This window comes from Saimiri boliviensis, chromosome 18, assembly GCF_048565385.1.
Source record: "Saimiri boliviensis isolate mSaiBol1 chromosome 18, mSaiBol1.pri, whole genome shotgun sequence".
NCBI classification, from domain to species: Eukaryota; Metazoa; Chordata; class Mammalia; order Primates; family Cebidae; genus Saimiri; species Saimiri boliviensis.
This window is the reverse complement of record NC_133466.1, coordinates 47,714,324-47,720,810: the sequence shown is the minus strand read 5'-3', so window position 1 is coordinate 47,720,810 and position 6,487 is coordinate 47,714,324. Positions and strand designations below refer to the sequence as shown.

General features: G+C 43.2%; 1 non-coding gene across 1 annotated transcript; it reads left to right on the top strand.

The window, feature by feature from the left end:
- Nucleotides 1-6,031: 6,031 nt before the first annotated feature.
- Nucleotides 6,032-6,138, top strand: LOC141582111 (U6 spliceosomal RNA). Its single transcript, XR_012514942.1, has one exon. It is a non-coding gene; the product is annotated as a U6 spliceosomal RNA (small nuclear RNA).
- Nucleotides 6,139-6,487: the final 349 nt, after the last annotated feature.

Sequence of the window (6,487 nt, the reverse complement as noted above, 5' to 3'; positions counted from 1 at the left end):
GAAACTTGTGTATGCTTCATGAAGTTGTTGTGGTGTGTTTTTCAGCTCCATCAAGTCGTTTCTATTCTTCTCTAATCTATTTATTCTAATCAGTATATCATCTAACCTTTTTTCTAGGTTCTTAGTTTCTTTGCATTGGGTTAGCACATGTTCTTTTAGCTCTGAGAAGTTTGTTATTACCCACCTTCTGAAGCCGATTTCTGTCAATTCATCAGATTCATTCTCCATCTATCTTTGATCCTTAGCTGGTGAGGAGTTATGATGCCTTGGATGAGAAGAAGTCTTCTGGTTTTTGGTGTTTTCTTCCTCTTTGCGCTGGTTTCTTCCCATTTTAGTGGCTTTATCTACCTGTGGACTTTGTACTTGGGGACTTTCAGGTGGGGTCTCTAAATGGATGCCCTTTTTATTGATGTTGAAGCTATTTCTTTCCACTTAGTTTTCCTACTAACAGTCCAGCCCCTCTGCTGCAGGATCACTGGAGGTGCTGTCAAGATCCCACTCACCTGGAGATCACCCGTGGGGCTGCAGAACAGCAAGGGTTGCTGCCGGTTTCTGCCTCCGCTATCCTCATACCAAAATTGTATCCACCAGATGTTGGCCTGAGCTTTCCTTTATGAGGTGTCTTTTTGTGTATATGGGGCTCAGAGAATTGCTTGAGGAGACATTCTGTCCCTTATAAGAGCTCAAGTGCTGTGCTGGAAGTTCTGCTGTTTCATGCAGAGCTGCTGGGCTGGTACCTTTAACTCTGCTGCAGCTGAACTCATAACCTGCTGTTTTCCCAGGTGCTCTGTCCTAGGAAGGTCAGCCTTATTTATAAGTTCCTGCCATGCTGCTGCCTTTTTTCTTAGATGCCCTGCCTGGCACAAAGTAGTCTGCATCGGTAGTGGCCAGACTGCCTTGGTATTGGGGGTTGCCCTTCCCCCCACGGAGTTGGGCCATCCCAGTTTCAGCCGCGCTTGTTGTGAAACTCTTAATCCAGAGTGTTTCAGATTTCTTGTCTCGTGGGTGTGGTACCAATCAAGCCAGATCACATCACCTGGTTTCCTGTCTCAGCCCCCTCCCTTTCAGTTGAATGGACAGCTCTGTCTCCCAGGCATTCCAGGCACCAGTTGAAATGGCCACCCAAACTTTTGTGAGTTTCTTTGTCCTGATGCATCCCTGGCTGAAACTGCTGAAATGAAAACTCATGGCACTTTTATGCTCAGGAATCTCCTGGTCTGTTGGCATTGAAAACTTCTTTGGAAATGTAGTGAGCACTCACTGCACTGTTCTTGCCTGGAACTACATTCCGAAGATGTTCCTATTCAGGCATCTTGGATCTTCCTTAATCTTATGATTTCTAAGAAAAACTCTATAAGTCGTATCTTAATTATTATTAATATTTTGAATTAAAAGCTTCTTTTGTATTATGTGTTTACACCACAGACGTAACGGTGATTTTCTGGAGGATCACTAGAACTAGCATCAGACAACATAGGGAAAATTCTTCACAATATACTATATACATCTGTGTGTATTACACACATGTACATATAAATACACACACACACACATATATATACACACCTATATACATACACACACACACAAAAACACACACACACACACAAACACACACACACACACACACGTTTATTTTGAAACAGATTCTCACACAGTCTGTCGCCCAGGTTGGAGTGCAATGGCATGATCTCAGCTCACAGCAACCTCCACCTCCTGGTTCACATGATTCTCCTACCTAAACCTTTTGAGTAGCTGGGATTACAGGTGCACACCACCATTCCTGGTTATTTTTTTTATTTTTAGTAGAGATGAAGTTTCCCTATGCTGGTCACACTGGTCTCTAACTTCTGACCTCGTGATCCATGCACCTCAGCAGATAGGATTATAGGTGTGAGCCACTGCTCCCAGCCACATGTAGAAGTGCAGTACTACATACAACACTGAACATTACATGCTGCTGGGATTACAGGTGTGAGCCACAGTATCCAGCTGCATATATTTTTTTTATTTCTCTTTTTAAGAATCCTGATCTTAAATGAGTTCACAGTTGTATGTAGAAGTGCAATGCTTAGATGCAGATGTGTACATATAGGATACAATACTTAGATTTAAGTTATGAATAAATGTAATTCTTATAACTGACTATAACAGTATTAGAAAAGTCATATATTGATAAAACCTTCTTCAGAAAAAGGAACTTAAAAACTTAGAGGAACTGCTTCTGTTTAAATATATGCATAGCTAAGGCTCTTAAAATGGTGTGGTTTATAGGATAGATATCAGAGTGTAAATCCAATTTTAAAAACGTAGTCAAATGTATTAATCTTATTTTTTATGCCTATGATTATTTTGTAATTCAGAGAAAGGCTTTTCCAATTCTGAACTTCTTTAAAATCCTCTAGTGATTTATTTTTCATGATGTTTAAATCAATATTGAAACTTTCTGGAATTTACACTCTATTAGGTTTGAAGTTTTGTCCAACTTTTTTTCAGTTACATATTCACCATGGGAATTCTTTCATTATACAAATATACATCTTATGCTTTAAATTCAGAGGAAATTATGATATGTTATTCTATTTGGTGCTAACTAAAATGTTGCTTTGTTGACTTAGAGTTCTCTTAGCCATAAGAAAGAAAAAGACCTCTTGCATTAAAATAGCATGTTCTGGGGAAAAATTGCCATGCTTAGACTGGAAATAGACAAAATTCAACAGCAGAACCTGCTAAGGGAAAAAAATCTTTGGAGGACATTGAAAGTGTGAAAGAAAAGAATGCTAATATTCAAAAGGCTATAAAATTGGATAAGGAAGAATGAACAAAGACAGTATTTAAAGACAGTGGACAGCTTACCATTTTGACAACGAAGAATAAAATGGTCAGTTCTGAATTGGAGAATGTAAGAAACAACTAGGAAACACTGGAAATGGAAATTCAATCATGTCCTTGTAGACTGGCTACTGCTCTACATGACTGTGACCAAAGCCAGATAGCAGAAAGAGACTTCTTTCCAGAGAACAAAACCTCAACAGGTTTATTTACAGGAGACAATGAATTCTTATACATCTAACCTGAACGAGAACAGCAAGATTCTTTCTGAAAAACTGTAATGCTTATTGTAAAAATTAACAGCCTAAAAATTCAGCTCCATCACACAAGATAAACTGTGAAAGAAAAGACAGGACAGGCTGCCATCTTTCCTGTTGGAGTAACTTAATTATTCCAGCCTGTGGGCATTGGAGAGTACAAACTGACCAGGTGCAGAAGAGTTCCCGCAGCACAGCACAGCTGCTTTACCAAATCATGGCCAGACTGCTTCTGTTAGCAGGCTCCTGATCCTGTTCCTTCTTACTGAACAGGACCTCCCACCTGGTGCTTACAGCTACCCTCACAGGTGTTCCCTGGCCAATGGAGATTTGAAACATTCCTTAAACAGAGCTCCCACAGAGAAAGGCAGGCCACCATCTTTGCTGTTTGGATGATAGGTTCTGGCCTTAGGGCTTTGTAGAACCCAAGCTGACCAGGGGTGTAAGTGGTAGCTCAGCACAGCAGAGCCCCCTGGCAAAAACATGGCCAGACCCTTGTTTAAGTCAATCCCCAACCACATTTTTAATCACTGGGTACAGCCTTTCAACCAGGGTCTCTGGCTGCCTTCACTGCTGTTCTCTGGTTGACAGATGTTTCAGGCCTCCTTGAATCAGAGCTTCCAGAGAGAGGACCAGACTGTCATCTTAGTTGTTTGGGAAACTCAGCCATTTCAACCTTGGGACTTCAGAGTGTCTGAGGGAACCAGGGGCTGAAGTGAACCCCCAGCACAGCACAACTGCTCTACAGAAACATGGCCAGACTTTTTTAAAAGCAAGTCTCTGATCTTGTTCCTCCTGACTAGACAAGACTTCTGAATTTGTTTCAGCCACCTCTCGTAGTTGTGTCCAGATTGGCAACAGGATTGTACCTCAGTGGTACAGAGCTCCCAGAGGAAGAGGCAGGCTATTATCTTTGTCTTTTTGCAGGCTTCGCTAGTGATACCTTGATTCGCTGAAAGATATGAGGCAATTAGGGACTGGAGTGGACCCCCAGTATACCACAGCAGCCTTATGGGAAAGTGGCTGAACCGTTACGTGGGTGCTGGTTTCCATATCTCCTCGATGAGCAGGTCCTCCTGGCTTGGGTCTTTATCCAGGACCCCACTGAAACCATCAAGCCAGTAGCAACTTGGCAATTTCTTGGACAGAGCTTCACAGATCGACTGAAATCCTCTCTGCCACTGCCTCTGCAGTGGATCTGCCCTTGTTACCTTCAGAATATCAAGAAAGCAAAGACCCTAAGTGCCATATTGATAACTCTAACAAGCTGCAGTTGACCCAAGGAACAAGGCAGTCCATCTCTTGTGGATACCACATACCCCCCACTGCTTATCACTGGACAGGGAACTCTGGCTTGGGCCCATAGAACAGACCCTCCATCCTTGGATGATTACACTAAGTGATGGCTAACTCACATCTTTCTGGGGTAGAGGCGCAGGAGACAAGCAAAGTGATGGAGTAGGAAGCCAGCTGATGTGAAGCCCAGAGGGCAGGCACAGCTATCTCTCTAGGCTCTACTTGGTCTTATGAGACACTTTATCCCAGCACTTTAGGAGTGTGGAGGTCAGATCAGCCACATCTCATGTGAAGATTGCCCAGCAGAGATCAGGTATGAGATTTTCCCTATTAATAAAAGGAGACTTGCTTAAATAAGTCTGGCCACGTTTTTGTAGAGCAGCTGTGCTGTGCTGGGGCCTCACTTTTCCGAGAGTTATCTGAGGCGTGATATCTACTGGGCATTCTTGCACATGAGATGAAGCTGGTCTGACCTCAGCACTCCTTAGTCTGCTTGCCTCTCCCAGGGCCCCAGCCTGGCCACGCCTGCCTACAGGGCACTCTCAGCTGCCCACACCTTTGTTTCTGTGCCAGTGGACCATGCCTGAGCAGTGAAGAGATGCAGCAAAGCGGACCCTTCAGGCACGCACCCGTCTCTACATTGCTTCTCCATACTGAAGCTCTTTATACACAAACGTCCTACATCACTCTGCTGGTGTGTGTTTAAATGAGTGGATTTTGCTGCACTTACCCTACCAGCACATGGGACTGTAGCACACACTTCAACCCACACCAACTCCCATTGAAGAAAGAGCCATGGCAGGGAGAGGAACAAAATCACAACCTCTTCCAACACCTTTTCCTTGTGCTAATTCTGTGCACGAAAAGGGAATGCTAATATACGTTGAGTGGTCGTTGCTGCTTAGGGGGTCACAGAGATGGCACCCAGACATGCACAGGCCAGCACCCCAGCCTGAACCAACACTACCACCAGTGCAACAGCACACACAGCAGGGGTCTTCTGGCCGCCACCAAGCTGTCTTGCCTCCACCACTTCCACCACTGGGCAAATGCCAACAGGGAAGCAGGCAGGTTTGCATCTGCTAGCACTCTGCCACAGCTGCCACACTTTGCTGCCTTCAGTGCAGTAGACTCCAAACTTTGAGGAGCCAGAGAACAAAGTTGAGACCCAATATAAGTTTCCCAGAGTTAAAGCACACAGCCCAGGAATTGAGAGGTGAATTTTGGCCCCCTAAAATCCTCCAAAACCAAAGGCAGCTGCCTGATTCTACCCTAAACCACAATCAAAACCTCAAGATCATCAAATATGATATAAGAAAAATATCCTGTGCAAAGGTCAGCAAAGTTTGAAGGTGAATAAGCTCATAAAGATGAGGAAGAATCAGTGCAAGAACACTGAAACTCAAGAAGTCAGCATGCCTTCTTTCCTCCAGATGATTACATCAACTGTTCAGCCTGTTCAAGTTTTCAGAACTGGCCAGAGGCTGTCATATCTGCAATGATACAAGTAGAATTCAGAATGTGGATAGAAACAAAGTTCACTAAGTGAAAGAAGTATGTCATCATCCAATGCAAGGAGGCCAAAAATCATTGTAAAACATCGCAGGAGCTAACAGGCAATATATCCAGTATAAACAACATTACTGGTGCTCACTTTGGCAGCACATATATTAAAATTGGAATGATTCAGAGAAGATTAGCATGGCCCCTGCTCAAGGAGGACCAAAAAATTCATGAAGCATTCCATATTTGTAGAAAAAATCAATATCGTGAAAATGGCCATACTGCCCAAAGTAATTTATAGATTCAATGCTGTCCCCCTCAAGCTACCAATGATCTTATTCACAGAACTGGAAAACCCCACCTTAAACTTCATATGGAATCAAAAGAGAGTGTGCATAGCCAAGACATTGCTAAGCAAAAAGAACAAAGTCAGAGGCATCATGCTACCCGATTTCAAACTATAATAGAAAGCTACAGTAATCAAAACAGCATGGTACTGGTACTAAAACAGAGAAATAGACGAATGGAACAGAACAGAGGTCCTGGTGGCAATGGCACACATCTACAACCATCTCATCTTTGACAAACCTGAGAAAGAC